General features: G+C 43.6%; 1 long non-coding RNA gene and 1 other non-coding gene across 2 annotated transcripts in view; one reads left to right on the top strand and one right to left on the bottom strand.

Annotated features, from left to right (window-relative positions):
* Positions 1-11,913: 11,913 nt before the first annotated feature.
* On the top strand, positions 11,914-11,986 carry Trnak-cuu. The gene has a single exon. It is a non-coding gene; the product is annotated as a tRNA-Lys (tRNA).
* A 3,702-nt stretch (positions 11,987-15,688) lies between these two features.
* Positions 15,689-22,647, bottom strand: part of LOC122756407 — a 70,054-nt gene continuing 63,095 nt past the window's right edge. The window contains exon 3 of the long non-coding RNA XR_006356459.1: positions 15,689-16,149. This is a non-coding gene — a long non-coding RNA (uncharacterized LOC122756407). The remainder of the gene's footprint in view (positions 16,150-22,647) is intronic.

The following is a 22,647-nucleotide window of genomic DNA, read 5'->3' as shown; positions in this document are numbered from 1 at the left end:
AGCTTGACAACATTAAATTTGCATTGCTCTTGCCGGAGTTTGTTTATGGAAAAATGGAGGGTGAGAAGCGCTCGAAAAGCTGGGGGAGGGCGGAGGGAGTCAGCCAACATATGGCAGGGCAACCAATACCCCGCATACTTGCTATACATATATACAAATGCAATTTGATGTCTGGCTCGCAGCCCCACGGAACCCATCCTTTGGGTTTGGCTACAATTAAAGTGATTGAAAAATATTTTCCAAGCCATTTTGTGCGCCAAAGAAAAGGCAAACGAGCTTACGTTTTACCATCGGAGCTACCCTGTTTTGGGAGGGGTAGTTGCGGATTCTAAGGGTATCAAATGACCAGAAAGTTGATGCTCGCGTAAATGAAAACGTCTTTTTAATGTTAAATATATATTAAGCCAAGAGAACACAGAATTTAACATATTATATATATACATATCATCAATATATATATACAATCATAATATTTTTTAAATCGTTCTTAAGTCTTAAGAATTTCTTGTGGCACCTTGAACATTTATTTCTAAGTAATAACTACACTTAATATAAATGTTGAATATTTTTGATATATGTTAAAATTGAAACAATCTTTTCCAGGATATCACTTAGAAGACTACTTCTAAGACATCCACTCAATGTTATTTTTTCAGTTGCCTCTGTGAAATTAACTTGCCGAAGTGCACCCACGCACACACAACTCAACCGAACACCAATGGCCTGTGTACTGGGTGCTGTGTTCTGGGCTTCTGGTGGTCGAAATGGATCGGTTGGGAGGGGGGTGGGGGGCGGCGATGATTCGCATTGGGGTACTGGGATTGAGATGGCAAATGGGTCTTCAGAAGTTGTTGCATGCATTCAAGCGCAAAGTTGCAGATACAAAATTGGTTAGCGAGTGGCAAAAAGTGATTGGCGGGCACCCATCCAGCGATTCGCGTAGCGGCCTTTATGACATAAAGGCCAATTATGTTAAAATGTTGGCGGGCAGAAAAACCGAGAGTTTCGAACAAAGTTGAGTTGCGTCGCGACGCGACAATTCCGTTTACTGACAGCTAATAATGCGGCAATAGCTGCAAGGGTCCTTCGCCGATGTACTGCGTATGTCCTGTCGCGATTTCGATTCCGATTCCCCACAAAACCCCTCCCTCGAGTTGCATTGTCAACGCGTTCGCCTGATGTACGGCACATCCTGTGTCAGTTCCGGCCGTGCACGCGACAACTTTCCTTTCCAACCTCGGTCTATTTCCTCGTAAACCCCGCAGACCCACACCCATATCCACTATCCATTTCCCGCCCGTCACTAAAAGGCCGGGGCGCAAAAAGTTCGCGTCACACTCGAATGCATCTCGTAGCCCAGTGACAATAACTCAAATGCCAAGGGGGTTGGGTTCCGTAAACCCCGAAACCCCGAGTCCTGGAGTCCTTGTGCCTGCGTCCTGCAGATGGACCCATCGCTTAGCAAATGACTGTGATTTCCAATTTTTTCTGCCGCATTTGAGCCGAGTTGAGCGCGTCCCGTGATTAATGTTGTGAATGCATTGTGGTAGGAGCAATTAGAGCACTGACAAGCCCTCCAAATATCTTTACAAGCTCTCCTCTCAAAGGGGATCAAAAATGCTAACATCTGTGCCGACAGCCGATGGTGTGTCAAATGGGACTAAATGGTATGTAAAATATGATCACATGACTCGGAAATCAAATTTATTAGGGCTATAGCGCAAGATGGCAACAAGCATTGTAAATACATCTTGCAGTTTCAAATTAATTAAATTAGAAACTACTTTGGATAAAGATTTTATAACATGTCAGGATATGCTCATCGATATATATAAATCCAATTAACTTTACTAGAAGAATAATAGATCGAAATGATTTTTAGTGCCATGTATGATTAATGTAAATTGTGAGTGCTAGTAGACGCCAGACAAGAGATGCTGCAATTCCCAACGCCATCATCCACAACTGACACTTTGGAAAAATTAAACTACGCCAATATTCATGCTGTGCATAGGGCAGAAAAGTAGAGGAAAAATGAAAACACTGAGCGAGCATTGAAAAGCCAGAACCCCAAAAATGCAAAACCCATTTGCGAGTACAACGCAAAGTAACAACAATGGCAACAACACGACTCGCATTATTCCCTTGGCGTATTTTTGGTGTGTGTATTTTTTAATCAAAAGCCGCAAATTGCCGCAACGCAAAAAATGACAATCAACCACCCCCAGGATGCCAGGATGCCAGGATGCCAGATACCATATTCCAGAACCCACAGCCCACAGCACACTGCCCAGATCCCCAGTTCCCAGTTCGCAGTTCCCTGAAACGGGAACACAGGAACAGGATCTACAGCCAGGACCAAAGCCCAGACAAAGTGCCAGTGACTCCGAGTCCCAGACTGCTGTCCAATACATTTAACGCCTGGCCCAACTATGAAAAAAAGGAAAAACTCTGGAGCGAGCACCCAAATAATACGACGAGCGACGAAAAAAAAAAAAAATTAAAATGACGAAAGAAAAGCGTTGGAAATGGCTCTGACATGTTGCCTTTGACATGCATTTGACATTTGACAGATCGCGCATACGAAGGGGACGAAGGGGCGTTTCAAATGAAATGACTAAATTATGTGCAAAGTGGTGGAAACTGGAAACTGGAAAACCGGCAAAACTGTAAAATTAAAAATGCGTTTCCCAGGTAGATTGTGGCACTTTTTGTGCAGCCACTCGAGCGTCAACATTTAACTGTCATAACTGACAAGCGCGGTGGGCAGGGTTTTTTCGATTTTCGGTTTTCCTATTGGTATTGGTGATACAAGTGCGATTCGGGAGGCTCAAAGAAATTGCCTTTCGGTGGTATCTCGTGCGTCTTCAAATTTCTTATCTGCCGAGTGCCACTTGAGGTCCTGGCTTAGGGCAACCCTTTAGTGGAGCAGTTTGATTGACAGACCGCAGCAACCACCAAAGGCTGCCACATCACCATCATCGTCCTTCGAGTCGCTCTCATCAAAGTCCGTCCATCGTCTGTATTTGAGTTGCATATTTACTCATTAATAGCGATAAGCGCGTTAAAGTTGCCGTTAATGCGCACCACAAAGATATACAAACGTCCAATCCAAATCCACAGTGGTTTGGGTTACCAATCATAATTATATTGATTTCCTTTGCTACTTCATACATGCATAATAAATAATTATATTAAAAATTTAATTTTAATTTATGTTTTTATTGATATCATTATGATTAATGATTTTGTATATCCTTTAATATACTATAATATATTTCGAGTGTCCATTTTTATCATATTTTCATAGCATATTTAAAGACACTATTGAAACTGCTGTCTAAATCGTACCGATTTTTGTGGCAACTAATTAAAGCTATTGAAACTATTTTGTTCTTAACCCACTGTGCATTGTGGCCAGCATCCACCCCCGCTTAACCCTTTGTCAGCACGCACTCCGCACGCAATTCATTAAATTGAAATATTTTACAGATCGATCATTCCGGCGCGCAGAAGTCGAGGTCCTTTGTACGCGTTGGTCCTGTTCCGTGTCCTCCTGGAACATCCCATCCTGCTCTCCCGCAGACAAATATGCAAGCCTTTTAGGCACCAATTATTGTATGTGGCCTGGCAGCTTACCCCTTCCCGATGCCAAGAGCACAGTATATAGAACCCCGATCCTTTCGCCCCTTTCCCGCATGCCTATTAATCTCTTTTATTGTTGTTCAAAGCGCACGGAACACTTGTGCAAATAGGAAAGACGACTCCAGTTTTTGGGCATGTGCAAAGTCAATGCACAAATATAATGGGAGAGTTTGGGGTATGCAAGGCCTGGCTTGGATTTTGGATTATGGCAGAAAGGGGAGGAGGGGGAGGAGTGCAGGCACAGTTTCCACAGCGCTCAAAGATGCCGCGCGTGTGTTTTGGACACGCGTGCAACAAAAAGGGGGTGGCGTCCTTGGTGGGAGCACACCGACGAAAGGGGTTGTGCGATCTGGGTGAGTGATGTACGGCGCCGAGTGGGGTTGGCATGCCATGAGGAAGGTGGAGGTGGAGGTGGGTGAAGGTGGGTGGAGGTAGGTAGAGGTGGGTGGAGGTGGGTGGAGTGCGTTTCTGTGGCATGCACATCTTTGCTGATTGCATTCCCCGCTGCTCGGCCTTGCCCACTCACCTTGTTTGTCGCACAGCATGGGCTCCTGCCCATGGAAATGCACCCACTCCACCCCCCACAATCCTGAGGACTCCTCATCCTGTCGAGCAACCAACTCCGCACCCATGTCCTTTACCACGTGCAGCGGCTACGTGCCGCCGTATTGATGTGGGTTATTGTTATAGTCCATGCGCTGTTATTAACGTTGGGCACAAATTGGTTCGAGATTTGAATGGTGAAAAAATGCGGCGGGATGGCCGTTGCAATGGCCGCTGCACACAGAGAATAATATGCACCGATGGAAAAAAATGTAATTGCAATTTTGAAGTGCAATTAAACTGTAATTAAATTTGGTGTAATTCGTTGATTAATGGTTGTGTTTTAGTTTATCGATTACTAACCAAAGACCATTACGATTTAAGTGAGTAGTTTAATTTTAAATGCTTTTAATGAGTTCAAAGTTCACTAAAACGCTGTCAGACATTTGAAAGCAAATTTTCCTTTGCATCTTAAGATAAAGAATATCTGAGGTATTTTATGCTGTACAAATGCATCACCAAGGGGTAAATGGCTGGTAGGTGGTGCCTCCCTGAAGTAGATGAATCTGGCAAAGGTCTTCTTTTCAAAGTCCCTCACGTCGTGATTTTCATCTGGTATACATACATCTTTGTAACTTCACTCCCAACTTGAAGCGTCTTAACCCATTAATTACGTTTACATGAAAAGGACTGGGCTTATTATATTATGGTATTTTGCCAGTATTAACCCGCCCATAGGCGGTGACTCTCCAATTTATTCTCGAATACCACATGCCAGGATGGCTAGGATTACACACCAGCATTTCCAAAAGGCATTTTCCCACAGGCTGCGTTGACATTCGTTAAGTCCCCATATGGAAGATGGAAGCTAGGTGAAATGTGCTACGCCCTAATTTCAGTTTCTATTTTTTACGGATCTCTGCCAGCTCTTTTCGAAATTTTCAAGTGATTTAGTGCAATTAGTATAATTAACACAGCACGTAAGACGAGACTGAGGCGGCATTTGACAATGACAATGACAATGAAATGGTAAGGGAAAGGAGGGAGATGTGTATGCCATGTGTGCCAAGACGAGTTCGAAGGATATCCTTAATCCGGCATATGTTGCTGCCTGGAGTAGCAAATGATTCCCTGGAAAAATGGTAAATGAGCGTAAAGCGGTTGTAAGAACAGAAACCTATTTATTTTCTTTTTATTTTATGCGTTGATTGAGAGTGAGTGAGAGTGAAAAACCAAGTTTTTAACCCCCTGAAGGCTCAGTTTTCACAAAAAGTTCAATTTTTAAACTCTTCTCAGCCAGCAGCTCTGGCCTGCCAATGCATAATTGAATGTGCTGCCCAATTACTCCTTGGTCCAGTCGAGTGTCCGATGGAATCACAACTTCTGGCTTTTCAGGGCGAGCTTTCAGTTTCCTGTGCGTCACAAAAGTCAACACTTTAGTGCAATTCGGAGCAATTAACATTGGCAGTAAATATGGAATTTGCACAGAAATGCCTACGAGGCAGTTGTAGAGGTTGAGCCAGCTACCTGGCACATCCTGCAACCAGTCAACTTGATTTGCATAAAAGTCGAAAGGGGAAACAGGATGCAGTAGCCTAGTGCAGAAATCGGAACTCCTCGACAACTCGAGCCTTGGGGGGAAGTTTAAGTTTACCCATTTGCCATGCATGCTTAAGTTGGATCTGAAAAACACACTTACGAGTATATGCTGGGAAAAGAGGAGTAGTGAGTTGCCTTGTGCGTGCTCGTCAATGACAACTGGAAATTAGTTTAATAGTCCAACTTGATGTCGAAGGCAAAGGTAAATACTTGTAGGGACAGCATTTGTTGATATAGTTATGGCGTTATTTTATTGGGGTACACACATGAGTGAGTGTCCACAGAACCAATAAATGTGATACGTGCAACTGTTAAATTAAGTTAATCACACAAGGTTCAACCAGTCACGGAGACCCTCAATCAAAATCGACTAAGAAAAAGTGACAAGAATGAGTTGAAATTAGCCTAATATGTTAGAGGCAGTAACTTGGAACCGAGTAATCACATGAATAAATAGAGCGATGGATGAAGAGCATAAATCGAATTAAGCTTCAGCAGATGCCAAATAATTGTCATTTCGCCGTTTGTTTGACCAACTTTCAATCTTTTAAGCCGCAGCAAAAAATGCGATTCGAAAATCCAATTTGATAAATAGAAACCAATAAATTTCATAATGACAGAGTTGGTCGGATGGGTAAAAATGGAAACCAAAAGCCCTAACCAAATATTTCCGCATTTGTGCAAATTTAGAGCACAAATTAGCAATCTGGTCGGATTTATGAAATATGTGAAAATCGTGACAACAATAACAGCGAGCCCAATGGCAACATTAACCCCTGCAACATTCTGTTGCAACTCTTCCATCTCTCCCCAATCCACACACATATATATATATTGAATCGGAAAAAGAAAGGAAACCGAAACAGCTGAGTAACTAAAAATGAAGCCAATATAAAGCAGGGCCGCAATAAAAACTGGGCTCGGTCCGAGTCCGGAAAAGTCATTGCCCAAAAAGGGGGAAGTTTGGCTGGTTTTTTCAGGGGGTGGTTGGTTGGTTGGGTGGGTGGGTGTCATAAGTGCATGAAATGTTTTTGTGCCCCGCACAAAAGCGGAGTGAAAAGTTTAATTTTCTCCCAGGCGATGGCCAAAGTGTGAGTGCCGGGTAACCAAATCCGTTTAGATCGAAAACACTGAGAGCAACAGTACGTACAAAAAAAAAAAAGGAAAATATAAAATGTATAATAAATGTAACAAATGACGCACACGGTGGGTCGCCCGAAAATGAATGGCTTTTGGGTGGGTGGTTTGGGTTGTCCTCGAATGGATGCTGCATGTGCTCCTCCTCCTTCTCCTCCTCCTCCTGCTGCTCCTGCTCCGGTTTCCCTGGCGAATGGGCGTTTGCCATTTCAGATTAATGCCCGGCGGCGTCATATGAGAAGCGATCGGCCCCGTGTGTATGCACTTATTTGACTAATGTCTTTAATAAAAAATTACACAAATTGCATAGGCAAGTGAAAAATTGGCAGTGCCTGTAATACTTGCGGCTTACAGAAATTTTGGCATTTGAGCATGGTGGTTGGAAGCAACCCTTACACATTTTAATATTTACTAATATTGACAATACTTAAAAATTTTCGGTCAGCCAAAGCGGGGTGGAAGTTGAACCAATGGCCCATGGTAACCAGAAACTTTGACATATTTATAGTTGAGTAGGAAATGCCCGGAAATAAAATAAAGCCCAACCTTGACAATTGTGAATGCGAAGGGTGGTGGCGGTAGTGGTAGTTGGTGAATTGGTGGGTTGCGAGGGGATTTACACAATATTTTCAAGTGCTCGCAAAGCGACCACCGCCCAAAAGGTCCCTTGGTGACTTATTAAGGGTTGCATTTAGCGGGCTTTGTGTCATTTCATATGCAAATTGGATTAAAAATGAATCGCATTTTACAATCGCGTATCTGTGTCTGTATTTCGTTGTATTTCGTTGTATTCCATTTGGTTTTTTTCTGGCCACGCGCTTCCTAAATTAGGCAGCGTCTTATTGGCATAATGCCATAAATAACATTTCCTATTGCCCATTTATTAACTGGGAAATGCCTTTGATGTTGACAATTTTCATGGAGGCGCGTTGCGCATTTTGCCCGCTGGCAACCCTAAGCCCATCAAGCGATTAAGTTTTCCCGGATGCTGGTAAAGTCTGATTTGATTAGACGTTTTGTTTAAGGTTGCTAAGCTCCTGTCCTGCAAATAAATATTGGAAACGCAACGACTTGTTTTTGACATTTTCAAAAGGGGAGCTAAAAGATCCAATCGATGGTACAAGAATATTAAGGGTATCTCAGAATTTATGGAGTTTGGAAATAAGTCCTAAAGTTTTCATAAAATAATAGAGGTAAATAAGCAGCATATATAATATTATTTTTTGTTGTTAAAAATTAAGGTTTACTACCCCCTTGACCTTCAACCACCAAACCGTTTACACTTCACTAACTGTGAATGACAAACCTCTTTTAGTTCCGAACAATGATAAATGCTTCCTGGTTGGCGACAGCGATTTCTTGGAACACGGCATCGATCTCGGTTATTTATTTCATGTAAATGTCAGTTGCAGGAGGTTCTGTCTGAGGTTTTTGGCCTGCAGCTTGCATTTCCTGCAGGGATCCCGTGTCCATGTGTCCTGCGCTCATTTGACTGCCGCCTGTCAAAACAGAATGTTAATGTGCGCGGGCCATTAATGGTTTTTCGAAATTATCCTTTTCCCGCATTGTTGGCCAGGGAGATTTATGTCCTTGCCTTTCCATTGTCAGTTATTGTTATTGAGGTTTTTGACTGGTTGGGGGTTGCTTGACTTTCACCTGGCCGGGCAAATGCACAAATTTGTGGGCAGAGCCCTACAACAATGCTAATCGGAATCAGGGAATATAGATCTTCGGAGCGGGTAACTCGACTCTTCCCGGCGATTTGTCAAAGGGAAGAGTGCACATTTTGCATTCAGATTGTAATTCTATATGCCGCATAAAACCATGTTCCTACCCCTGACCTCGATCTCTGATCTGATGTAGCGCGTGTTTTCAACAGTTTGTTGCAGATTTTGTGCATTTATCATATGAGTGTGGTTCTCCAACCCCCAACAACTTTTGAATGGTACTGGGAAATTGGAACTGGAACGCGTGCCTGGTCATGTGACTTGGGTTTTAGTATTAAATTGTTTTGCGGTTGTGCTGATAATCAGACAATCTTACAATATATTTTATTGGAGTGGCTTCCTAGTGCTCTGGGGACTGTCCATGGTTCGCATGAAGGGAGTATTTCTATTTACTGTTCATGTATAATTTAAATGAAATATCTCTGCCAATTGCCGGCATTAATCAGACCAAAAATAACTCACAGTTGAGAGGTGAAGCAAATTACTTTCGTTTAGTTTAGGGATTCGACATTCTGCCGTCCGAGTGAAAACCAGACTTAATCAGAGCTTTTGCAGGCAGTGTTTACTATCCTTTCCCTTTCCACTTAAGCCATCATTCTATTTCACTTTAGTCCAGATCAAACTTTCCCTCACCCAAAAACCGAAAATGACTGCACATTTGTTTTCCCACAGAGAGAGTCCTATTCCACCTCAAGCGTTATTGATCACATTTTTTTGTGTGCCCAAAAATACATATTTTCGAAACCTTTTGGCCACTCATAAAATGCAAACACAGTCCTGTCGGGGCAATGATAAATTTGGAGCTTCCGCTTTGGGTAACTAAGACATCGGCAGGCAAATGAAGAGTCAGTGGCTTGGAGAATAAGAGAAATGGCTGCAATGCATACGTCATTTAACCCCTTTGCGCCATATTTTTCATAAGCTGCTGCTCCACTTTGGGTGATACCCATTCTTTCCGGCCCAGACAGACAAGCAGACAGACAGACAGAGTTTGGTAAAAGGATGCGTATCGTTTGGGTCCTGGCGCTGTCCTGCCGACGATAAAATATGTGAGGGGGCGTCTGGTCCGCACATATATAGAGACATTTATTGATAGATAGCAAACGCATCGCTTGAACCCTTTTACATTTGATGAACGTATCGAATTCCCCACATATTGCCAAAAGCGGCAAATTTATGGCTGTTTGATTTATTTTAACTTTTAACACGCCCAAACAAAATGCTGCCAAAGAGGCGTGCCGAATCCGACTGGCCAATATCGCCAATGGATTTGAAATGGTGGGAGTTCCGGAGTTGATTCATTCATATAGGGTGGTTCCCCATGACCTCTACCCCGAGCGCCACAAATCTTTTAATAACTTCAAGGGTGCTCGATTCTATGGACGTGATTTTGAATGGCCATTATGAAAACATGCGCTCCTTGCGGATCTATAAAAGGCATTAGAAAGTCCGGTTATTAAAAGAGTTACGTTTAAGTGGTGCATATAAAAAGCAACATGATGCAGCTTAAGCTAAAATAATAAAATAGACTTTTTGGATCTAAATGTATAATTTTTATATATAGCTTTCGTTTCGATTAGAACTCACAGGATTCCTTGAAAAACTAAAGTATTGGCTTACAGGGGCTTTAAGTTCCTTCACATCTGCTACCTCAGATTCGCGGATTTGCACTGCATAAAGGGCTCATCAGCGATATTAAACTCTGCGCTCCTTCACCTTCCGCCTACCTCAATTTGCGGAATCCGGTCCAATCACAACTCCACACCATTTGCGTATTACGCTTCATTATGCAGATTTCTTGCCGCCGGTTGAGTTTCGTCGAGTTCTTTATCCCCGCTCCGCTTATTTGTTATTGTTGCATGGCTTGCGGGCTTGAAAAAATATTTTTATTTAATTTATTTATGAATGAAGCGAAGGGCGACGGTATATCCTGGGTGGATGGGTTGGTAGGCCTGGCAATAAAGGCGTTGCCACACACTCCCCGAAAACCATTACCATTTTGCTCGTGGTGCCTACCGCATTGTCACATAGATAAGCCGCGTCTGGATCAACTCATAAAAAAGTGCCGGCAAAAGGATAATAAACCAGCCAGGCCGAAGGAGAGAACGCGTGCGGATTTAAATTTCACAAAAATAAACAGCAAATAGTCATAAACGGGGGAAGCTGTAGGCCACAGTTGAGCTGCATGGTGGGAAAAATATTCTTGTTTCCACACAATCCATTTTTAAATGTTTCCATTTCTAGTTGTGCCTCAATAATGACAATAATCAAAAATTCTCAGACCCAAAGTACCCGTTCCGGCTTTTGTTATTTGCCGCCCCACAGGCCGAGACTGAGAAATGAATTTAAAATCAATTTGCGGTCAGCACACAAAAGCAGCCATGAGGTAAACCGCAAAGACAACAATTAAGCGTAACAAATGATTATGAATAACCTTTTTTCTACGCCCGGAATGCCATGTATACTCGTATATGTTCTTCTTCTGTGAGAAACGGAACCAAAATCTAATGATACTTTTGACGGGGGGCTTTGCCGGCGAGATGTGCTGATGAATGAAACTGAGGAATTTCAAAATACTATAGCCTTGAAAATGAGTAGACAGAATGTCTGGGTGAGGAAATATAATATTGTTAGAATTTACAACTTAAGCTCAACTAAAGTTATTCCTTACTTTAGTTGAGCTTAAGTTGTAAATTACAATTCAATATATACCATGATAAATTGAAATCCCAAAAGCTATTATTTTTAGAAAAAACAAAATTTTAAATGGTTCGAATAAAATAGGCTTGTGTTTTCGATCTGAAAAAAGTCGTTGATTATTATTATAGTAATATCAAAACATGGGTTCGTCCCAAGTGGGGCTCGAACACACGACCACGCTATTAAAAATTTCATACTTTACAAACTGTGCTAGTCGGGCAAGACATTTGTTTAAACTAATGACAAACAGCGTGCTCTTTGTTAATTTACCTCGTTGATATTTATTTTAAAAACGAATTTTGGAACATGTGTTTTCGTACCATTTTAAATTCCACGTACAGAAAATAAAAGCACTCGAATTATCTATTTTTTTTCGGTAAAACAAGATTTTACACATTCCGACCAAGTAAACGAAAATACAGAGTTTCTATAATGGCAAAACATGCAATATTTGATACAAATGTAGGGGCTAAAAATGTTAAAAGGTGGCTGAGTGTTTCCACATCATCCCTACCGCAGAGCCTCTGCGTTCTTGTGCGTCGTTTGCGGCATCCCGTTATGTGCCCGGCTAGCTCAGTCGGTAGAGCATGAGACTCTTAATCTCAGGGTCGTGGGTTCGAGCCCCACGTTGGGCGAAACAACTTTTTTGTTAATCATATTTTTCCTTATTAAATAAAAAAAACCTTTTAATAAAAAAATCCTTTTCCAAAATTGGTTTTTGCACTTCAGAGCAAGCTTCGGGCGTTTATGAAATGTAATGTTTGTCGTGTTTTGTAGTTTGTATTAAATGAATTTGGCTGACAAATATTTGTAGGATGCTTGCAAGTGAAAGCCATTGTTGAAGTAGCACAAAAGCGGGCATGCATAAATCCGCAGCCATTGAAACGCGTATGAAAAATTCAAAAATTGCCTTAAAATGGAGGACCCTTTCGCATCTGGCGCTTTTCAACCAGCCGCAGGACAATTTATGAATTTAACAAAAAACTTCACACAAAGCGGGCTGAAAAGCAAATAGAGAAGCTCCACTCCCTGCACCCTTTCCTTAAATTGTATTCGCATGTACCATGAAATATTTTCAGCTTGCAGTAAAAATTAGAGTGGGATAAACAAATACATTTATTACATGCGAATACAGCATCAAATCCCAGCCAGCTTTTATTGTGCGTGCCACGCCCCCTCCTCGCACAGGAAAAGGGGACAGAATTGCCAAAGGCAGAGGCGGTGGGCATACACGTGACTTTAAAGCTCATGGGATTACATTGAACGCAGTTTTGTGTGGGATTTTTGAATGCAAAAAGCTTAGGAAATTAATGCGCAGAAGGAAATGCATTTAAATTATGTGGGTGACTGCTCTGCGGTAATGGGCATGGGAGTGGGCATGCAAATGGGAGTGGGAGTAGGCAATGTGGGCGTGGCTCTCCGGCGAGGTGTCCGCCGTGATGGAGGGACAACAGACAGCTGCCAGCCGCCTGCCCGCATTAATTTATAATTTCGCCGGGGGGGCTTACCCATTTTAATGGCAATGGCAGTGGCAGTGGCAACGGGAACGGCGACCGAGGTTTACAAATGAATACAAATTGCAGTTTGAACTTTGCGCTTTACAATTTTGTAATTAACGGCAAAACATTTTGCATCATAATTCCCGGAAAGCAAAAGTATTTCGGAATTTAATTAAGTTGCATTGGCCACGCAGATTTATCCGCAGCAGGGATGCTGCTGTCCCGAGTACGGAGTTTCTTGTCCCATGTCCAGGTTCCAACCCTTTGGACGCAATTTTCTTGAGTAAAAGTTTTTAATACCCCCGACAGCCGACGTCCACAGGAACACATAAATTTTGTCGGCTCGGGCCAATGGCAAATAAACATTATGCAGCAGTTTTTACACGTTATTAAAAAGCATCCCTTTCCACAGGGCCATGAGCTGTTTTTCAGAGGTCAATCGGTGAAAATCCATCCCGATTACATGATTTGCCGTTCGGCAAAATATTTTTTTACATATTAATCCCCTCTGATGAGTATACAGGAAGAAAATTAATTATGATAACAAAGAGAGCCTTTTCAAAATGTGCAGCAAATAACATTTTTGTTTACATTGTATACGGATTGTTTTAATCAAATCGCATTCTACAATTAGGGAATTGCCTAAAGTAAAATTGACATATGGTTTTGGCTTTCGCTTTTTATTATTTTTACCCCAGAACTTCAATTTCTTTCAGTGTTTTTATCAGGACAACCCTTTCGCACTCGCAATACTGATTTGGCTCACCTTCTGCTGACGTATGACATTGCAGCATCAATTGCTCATGAGCACACGTAATGAAAACGCTTGAGGATGGAGATTGGTTGGATGGATGGATGGGGAAGGTGGCAATATTTCTCGGCCGAGGTTGAGGGCTATACCCCAGTTGTTGCCCTTGGTCATTAACAGCGTTAAGCCCAGGACCAGACCGCGCCGGAAGGATGTCGTGGCTGAGTGACGTGTGTGTTTGCACCAACCATGCAGCCCACACACCCATTCCAACCCATCCCAAACCATCCCATCCCATCCAGCTAACCATCCATCCATCCATCCGTTTATTCAACCCAACCCCATCCGAATACCCAACCTCCTTTTGGTGTCCAGGAGCGTTGTCATTAGCGCTGCTCGTGCGCCGTTATCCCTTTTTAATAAGGTTTACTCAGCATTTTTTGCCGCTTTTGCTTCGTTTTTCATTGTTTGTTTGTCAGCCTCTCACTCCGCCTTCATTGCAGATATGTTGTGTTTATTATGCGAGATTTGCGAGAAATTGAACGGGCTACGACCCTGGGCTCAAGCATCAATCAACGGTAAGATTAATAATGGTGCGGCTCAGGCAACTCTGTAGCTAATTGCTGTGTACTGTTGCTTGTTAGGAGAACACGTTGTTCACATTTTTTAACTTGTAAGTATTTCAGTTTAAACTAAAAACATATTTTTAACACATAAAGCAAGGAATATCGGGCGTGAAAAGGTGATTGACTCCATTGAGAGACATCTAAACAACTGCATTATTATTTCTGCACAACAAATCAAGAGTGTGATAAGCGTTCCGATGAACAAAGTCCATATTTGGCCCGAACGAGTTCATTTGATTCACACTCACGCTTTCCCGGCCAGGCAGGCACCTTATAATTCTTGGGCTTATTTATGCCAGCCTTGTACGGACAGTTTCCTATTGTGCCGAGTGTCATCGCAGTGAGCCATTATCCATTATCTAACCAAATATGTAATGCACTCGCGAGTGCAATCAGCCCTTGCCCGCATCGTAAATCGACTAATCTGCCTACGTGCCTTGCACACCACATCGCAATGCCGCTTAATGCCCGCAGCGAAATAAAAAAAAAAAAGATTTAATAATGGGGAAAAAACCTTGAGCGTGCACTCGAAATTAAATTGTTATCAAATCGATCAAAGCCACAGCATCATTATCTCTGCATTAGCTGCAGAAGCAGCAGCAGAAAAATAAAATAGTGCCCGAAGAACAAAGACGCGCAAAAAAAACCGTCAAAAGCATGCGGACGAGGGAAAACCCCGCTTGATAAGCGTTTTAAAATGCAACGAAGCAGCTGGAAAATGAGGCGTTGTGGTGCAGCGTTTGATGGAAAGGGTTTCTTTTTTTCGCAGTTGACCACCCATTCCCCACTTCCCAATCCCCACAATTCCGGGGGCTGAGTGCTGAGTGGGTTCCGTGTCCGGCGCCTGGCCGCAGCAATAACTTCTAATTAATACACGAAGAGCATAACGAAAGCTAATTATGAAACTAATGAGCTTGTTGGCAATGCAACAGCGTCGGCAACAAGAACAAGAAGCACGAAACAGCCAGCAGCCGTTCAACTTGGCCAACTCAAAGGGTTGGCCGGAGGGGGAGGGGGTGAGGCGGCAGGTGGGCAGAGGAGTTGGGGCAGCAGGGTGGGGACAGCGGGGGATGTGGGGGAAAATGTTTCAAGTGTTAACGACGGTGTGCTCAACATGCCGAGCGCCGCTCCAGGTGCGAAATACCACAAAAGAGTGAGCGCGAACGATTCAACGCGGTCACCCATACAATTAAGCACACACACACGTAGGTGCACAGGGAGAAATTTCGATATGTTTTGGTCAATAAATCCACGCATACTGGCAGGGAATATTTGTTTTCATTTAATTTAATCTGTAACAAGTAAAAACAGATATCTTGCCTTTGAAGCAACTCTTTAATACGTTTTTAAAACAAAAAGTCCAAAATCTTTTGATATCCTTTGTAATGGAATTTAAAGTACAAAGTATTTGCCACTGTGTATTGGCATGTACGCAGATATTTCATTTCAATTTCCTTTTTGGTTAGCGCGTCTTTTTAGCATACTTGATTATGGTCTTTGGCCGGCAGAAAGAAAGAAAGCAAGAAAGAAGGGGGCTGGTCCCTGGACGTAGCCGGCCATCAGTCACTTATGCTCACGGCCCGTCACTCAAAGCTGGCTCACACGCACACACACTCACACTCACACACACACTCGCGCAGAGTTGGTCCACACCTACCTACACTAAATAACAGAGCGGGACGTCCGTTCCATGGCCAGAAAATGGGGACGACGGGGGCCAAGACGAAGACCACGACCACGAAGACGATGACTTCGTTCCACAATGACTGGGACCTGGCCCGTGGATTCGTCCGGTGAGCCGCCGCTACTGTCATTATCTTGTTAACTTGTTGTTACGTCAGCCGGCCCGCGAGCTTGCATGTACGCAGTCGCAGCTAGGAAGGACAGTAGCGATTCATCGGATGGCATCTTATGGAGTAATGTTCCTGAAAATGGTGAAATAACATTATTTAGATGTAATGCAACTTAGGGTCCGCTATTTACAGAACTCTTTCTTTTTAACTAATGCGCTTTACTTATTTAATTCATTTTAATAGCTTACATTATTCAAATATATTAAGATATATATCGGTATTCAGTTTGATGAGACTTTACTTTGATTGGTATAATTTCAGATGCGTTTTAGTTTTCTTGTAGGCACGTGCAATAAATCTTCTTTTCTCCTGAACTTTATATTAGCTTATGAAGTTTCTACATACACTTAAGTATTGTATTCACCTGACCGCGACTGTCGAATGCCCTGGACCCACATTAGTGTTCACTTACAGCGTCATCGTGTGTATCTCGCTTAAATTCAGTCTGGCCATTCCCGTACTTTGGCTCGAACTTGTACTCATTCCCAGTCCAATTCCCATTGCCCTTGCCCGTGCCCTTTCCCCTTTCCCCCTTTTTTTATCCCTCCATGGCCCAATGTGTAATAATAATATACACACAGGTGTCCCGGGCACTTTCGGCCAGGGGGCTATGCCAGCTTCGTACCTCATCAATAAGCTCCGCGAACGTGGATATGGATGTGGATGTGGATGTGGATGGAAGATGGTATATGGTGGATGGTGGAAGGGGGGCGGGGCATTGGCGCTGCATGTAGCACATGTAGCGGCGATTACGCGTAATAATCATCATAATCAAAAGTCGCAACACGAAATGAGTTTCGACTTGCTGTTGCCGCAGAGGATAACCAGTTAGGAATTGAGCTGGCTCCAGTGGCGGCGGACCATTGCGCTCCACATAGAATTGATTAATATTGGCCGTGGCCATCGGATATTTCGCCAGCGATTTGGCCGACTTCATTGCTCTCTGATTACGACACGACATTGGAGCAGGATGTATATTGGCCTTAGTACCCATAGGCCGCCTCCCGAACCATCAAACTAATTTGGCGGCATCAATCTGCGGCTCAATGGGAATAGCATTGGCGCAGGCTCTGGAATGGATTAGGTCCTGCCCAGCGATAATTAACATTGGAAACGGCGTGGTAAAAACTTTCTTCATCATATGCGGAAATTGTTTCAGCATGATGTTATGCCCAGTAATTTAGGACGCTAGTTTTGGCATATCTGGGTGGGCTGTGGTAAACTCTGGATCTTAAGTAGATCCTACTACTACTGCAGACTTATTTCACATTCCCAAGTGGATCAAATAATATATACGTTTTATTTAGTTACATTTATGAGTATGAGATACCTGGTAACCCAGCATGTACAGGAGATCAGACACTATCCTAAAATATAGTAACCATTTCTGTTGTGAGCACAACTGTATGAACACAAAAAATAATAATTAACTGACCATCAAATCAACAGCACGTACTCCCTACGTGAGCATAATTTTGCACCCAGCTCACCTTGATCGCAGATTTCGATATGTTCGTCCATCGAGCTCTCTCTACGTGCGAGAACACGAGCACTAAAAGTTGGGGCTGGCTCTAAAACTGGTGCCAAAGTCATGGGGGCATTTCTGGGTACCAATGGGGAGTGGGATGGGATTCTGGAGGCATTGGCTTAAGTGCTCTCATAATTAATTCGGTGAAATACAAGCCGCAGACAAGTGGACAGGACAATACTGTCACTGCACCATGGCCCTGCACATTTGCATTTGATTTACGCGCCGGCGAGCAGATCCCTCACAACTCCATGGCTTTAGGCGAAGTCAGGCCATAAAACTTGGCTCAAGTGCAAATGCGCTCAAATCTGCACTTAGCCAACCCTCCTCGAAGACGAGTGTGAGTGTGAGTATGAGTGTATTAGTGTGAGAGTGAGTGTGAGTGCGAGGGTGTATTACTATAATTAAATTGAAAATTACTGCCAAGCAATTGCAATTGTCCACCCGAGTGAACAGTGGACTGTGGACAGTGGACGGTGAACAGGGCCAGCAACATTAATAATAGGTTTGTGTGTGGCCCTAATCATTGTCTGTGCATCTGTCTATGTCTCCGTCTGCATCTCCTTTGCCCCGGCAAAATGTTTCGGGGGTTGGCCGAGGGCCACGCATAAGTTATAAATTATGCATCTATGCATAATTTACAGCCAGTAAGGTCAGACAGTTGCATTTGCCAGTTCAGTGCCAGCCCCCCAAGGTATTCGAACTCCCAGAATTGCGTAAGTGGCCGGAAAACATTTCTCGAAGGGGATCTAAGCCCTATGCAGCTCAAGGTGCTCAGGATTTTGTAAGTATCAAAGTATAAAAGGGATTTTTAGATGTGAAGATTAAAGATTATAATGTAGGGATTAGTTAAGGTTTTAAACCCGTTTCACAGTGGCTGTTAATTTTGTTTAGCGTTGATCGAAAGCCTTAATATTTTTATAAATTTATTAAAGCCCTTCTCTGGTCAGATGATTCAGCGTAATAGATGGGCCAACTTAGCCTGTTATCGCAAACTATTCCCAGATACATTTGTCTAACTTTTTGCACCGCACTGCGAGCCACTTGAACAGTCAACCACTTCGGCAGTGGTTCATTGTACCGTGCACGAGTCCTTCCCTTCCGCAGTCCCCCCCTCACACTGAGCCTTCCCTTTGTCCTGATTCACTTGGCTTCGATGGGGTTAAGGGGGCGGGGCTGGGGCGGTGGCACTTGAGAACTTGTTTTTGCATCAGTTTTGCAACCGCATCATTTTGATGTATTTTGTGGTTTAGTTGTTTAGCAGCGTAGTTTTTAGTGTATCATCATCATCACGAGCTTATACGCACGAGCTGCGTTGGTTATTTTTGCATACACTCCATATACATATACACACACCTATGAATTAACATATCTAGGTGGGTATATATACACACGGATGCGGGAAAGGGCATTGCGGCCCAAAGTGCCGACAGTCGAGATGTAGGGGAATGCATTGTTGTTGATGCTGGCCCGTCTTGAATTATCATACATGTGTTTGTCTTATTGCATTTTATTCAAATTTCCTACCGTGCGGTTTTTACGTTTTGCCAGACCCATTCTCGTACCCATATCGATTTGCAATTCGCCATCGTTCCAGAGCTCCAGAGACCTGGAGAACAGACTGGGACTTCAGGAAATGTTGATGAATGTACAAATCCATATATACATATGTGCATATGTATGCCGCAAAACAGATGTTCAGGGGGATCCCCTTTGAAGCGGGTCCCAATAGAGTTGTCTGTTGCATTTCAACAACTGTTGTTGCATATTTATATTCGCCACTGTGCCGCCGCAATCGATAGCCGTCTAATGAAAACAAATAATCCAGGTGATATGGAATGGATGCTTGTAGCGCTGAACAGTTTAGGCATCGTTGGAATAGTTTAGCTTACCCAAATACCCAAGCCAGGAATCTAAACGTTCCCGTTGACTCCACTCACATATGCAGATAAATGAGGGGAGATATTCCTTGGACCCTTATAATTTGACCACACATATGCGGACCCGAAATTCCTTACGTTTGGCTACCGCATTATTGACCTGGCTATGTTCGTCGGTGGTCACGTGTGCTGGCCCTGCCCCTTTCTAACGATTTTCCTTTGGAGCCCCAAAATGAAAAAACCCTTTGTCTTGTACTTTATGGCCACGTAAGGGTCGACAGCTGTGTTTGTAACCAATTTGCTACTGTACAGCCAAAAATACAATAAAACAAGGACCCAGATCCAGAAGCAGGTCGAAAAGAAAACATATTTTACAGCCATGTAACTGAACTCCAACTACGGCACACAGGAGGTTGGGCATATTTTAAAGTTTTCATTTGCATTTCGTACTCGTAGCAAGGGTTAAATACATTCCACCTTTCATAACCATTTGCACCTGTCCGGGGCCAAGATGAAGCAGAAGAAGCAGAAGAAGCAGAAGCAGGCCCGAAACAACAGCCTGGCAATTAGGCTCTTAAAACAATGAGATGGTACCGGCGTAGAAGCGAAAGGCCGAGTCTCCCTTTTGAGAACCAGTATCTGGTATCTGCTGTAGCTGGTATCTGGTATCTGGTATCTGGTATCTGTTGCCGAATCTGCATTGATTTGGGCGGCCTTAATTTGATGGCTATCGCTGGGGAGGAAGGCAACGCAATTGGCATTGGCATCTGCGTGTTGGCGACACACGCACCCAAATTCCCGGGACCCGACGGGGACAAAGATGGGACGGCGTTCAACATTGCTTATCAATGTTGCACAATCGAGAAAGAAGCCTGTGACGCACCAGCATAACGAGATACTCGCAGTATAACTACCAAGTTAGGCGATGGGGATACAAATGCGGGAGGTTTTGGGCTATGGTGGTTACTGGGTTCTGGGGAAAAAAAAAGAACAGCAGTACGTGGCGTAGACAATCAGACGGTAATGTGTGCAAAACAAATCACGCCAACAGGACCTGTGATGTAATCAGGCAGCGAATCAGCCAGGGATGCGTCAAGAACTCTTCCGCAAAATGACGCAAGCAACTCTCTACGCCTCAATTCCCAAGTGTTGCAACGGAAAATGGCAAATTCATGTTCCTTATTGAAATTGTTGGCAGGCGGCGTCTGGAAAAATCGGGGTGAAAATCCATTATTAGGTGGTTCAACCTGCACAGCTGTTATTAACTCGCTTATTGGAAAAATGATTGATATAGTTGGTCATTTGACGGCAATCACTGTTTGAATATGTGCTGCTGCACAAGCACTCAAGTGTGCTTTCAGTTCTCGCATTCGAATTCCCGAGCTCGGTGGTCTAAACTGCATTAAGTAATCTTCAATTTAGCACTTTTCTGCTGCCTTTTGCGGGCTTAGACATTTTCCAGAGAGAACGTTGCAACCCTGCATGAAATCACAATAGATCAAACTAATATCACATATCAGTCTCACCCATACCAAGTCCATGTCCATATTCAGACGAGCACACGCACACGAGTGCGACGAAGGGCTTGTCAGCGGGCCATCGCTGTCGCCGCGGGCTCAGACACAGGACTGCACTGAGAAAAATAACGTGTTAGTTGGCATATGCTCAATGCTCTATGCTTGAGGAGTTAAGTTTTAAGAGAAGTCATGTTTGGTCGCTTGTCAAGTTTTTTTTGATGAGAAGTTTAAGGGTTTGGTCGCTGCTAAAATTTGTTTGATGATATTTTAGTTTATGGTTTCGCGTTTTTCTCAGTGTCCCTCTGCGAGCTCGAGTTCGAAGCTGCAGGCGTTGTTGCCACCGACGTCTCCTTCTCACCATTTCTCATTTCATTGCGCCGCTGCACATGGCTGTCAACTGCCAGGCCAAGACGCAGATGGAGCTGGAGCTGGAGATGGAGATGGAAGCGGAGTCTAAGCCGCCTGCCAGTTCAGCTGCAGCCTCCTCCTCCTACGACCAAGTCCTTCGAAATTGTGATGGCGGGGGTGGGGATGAGGATGGTGAGGCAAAGGAGCCGCGCGCCCGCATATCGATTTCAGCGCATTGTGGCCCTGTTTGCATACAAATATCCTAAGGACATGTCACAGAGACGCACTGTGCAGTCCGCTGTCCCTCAGCGAGCACCCCCTCACCACAACGCCTCTGGCTCACGTACGCATGTAAATTGTATTTGGGTGTGTGTGTGTGTGCAAGTGGGGGGAGGAGGCACACTCGTATTTAGAAGCTCCTTTGCCCCGCCCGCACGCGTCCTGTTTGCCTTACATCCTTGAGCTGCTTGTGCTTGATTTCATTTGCTCGGGCAATTGTCTTCGCCGGCGTCTGCTTCGACTTTTTTTTGCCTAAAACTTCCACACAAATTCGCCTGCCTCGCGCTCTCTGGCAACTTGTCAGGCAGTGAAATTTTCGAAAAATGAAAAAAAAAAAAAAACTCATCCTGTCGATGGTATTCTGGTGCATGTGGAAGGTCCTTTGTGCTTTTGTGCGTCGCGTCGCGTCCTCTTTTCACGAAGACAGCGAATTGGCCTGCGAATTGGTGCCTGCCTGTGACATTTGATGTTTAATTTCAATAACTCAGTGCTCTCGCATTTTGAATTTTTTTCCCTTCATCTGCTTTTGGGAATGCGAGTGTGTGGGGGCAGTTGATTGGCCATGGAAGTGAAGGGCCATGAGTCCCGATTCCAATTATAGCTGTCCAAAATAAGGACGAGTGCAAATTACTCAAAATTCTACATTCAATAGAGCAGTCACACAGAAAGTCTTTGCATCTAAAATGATTTTAAATTTTTCTGGAAAATGCAAGGTTAAAGGAAATAACAAGTGAAATGACAGTATTTATACCCGTTACTCGTAGAGTAAAAGGGTATACTAGATTCGTTGAAAAGTATGTAACAGGCAGAAGGAAGCGTTTCCGACCATATAAAGTATATATATTCTTGATCAGGATCAATAGCCGAGTCGATTTGGCCATGTCCGTCTGTCCGTCCGTCTGTCCGTCTGTCCGTCTGTCCGTCTGTCCGTCTGTCCGTCTGTCCGTCTGTCCGTCTGTCCGTCTGTCCGTCTGTCTGTCCGTATGAACGTCGAGATCTCAGGAACTACAAAAGCTAG

Source organism: Drosophila santomea, chromosome 2R (assembly GCF_016746245.2).
Source record: "Drosophila santomea strain STO CAGO 1482 chromosome 2R, Prin_Dsan_1.1, whole genome shotgun sequence".
Classification (NCBI taxonomy): domain Eukaryota; kingdom Metazoa; phylum Arthropoda; class Insecta; order Diptera; family Drosophilidae; genus Drosophila; species Drosophila santomea.
The sequence above is the reverse complement of the archived record's forward strand: the minus strand, read 5'-3'. Positions and strand labels throughout refer to the sequence as shown.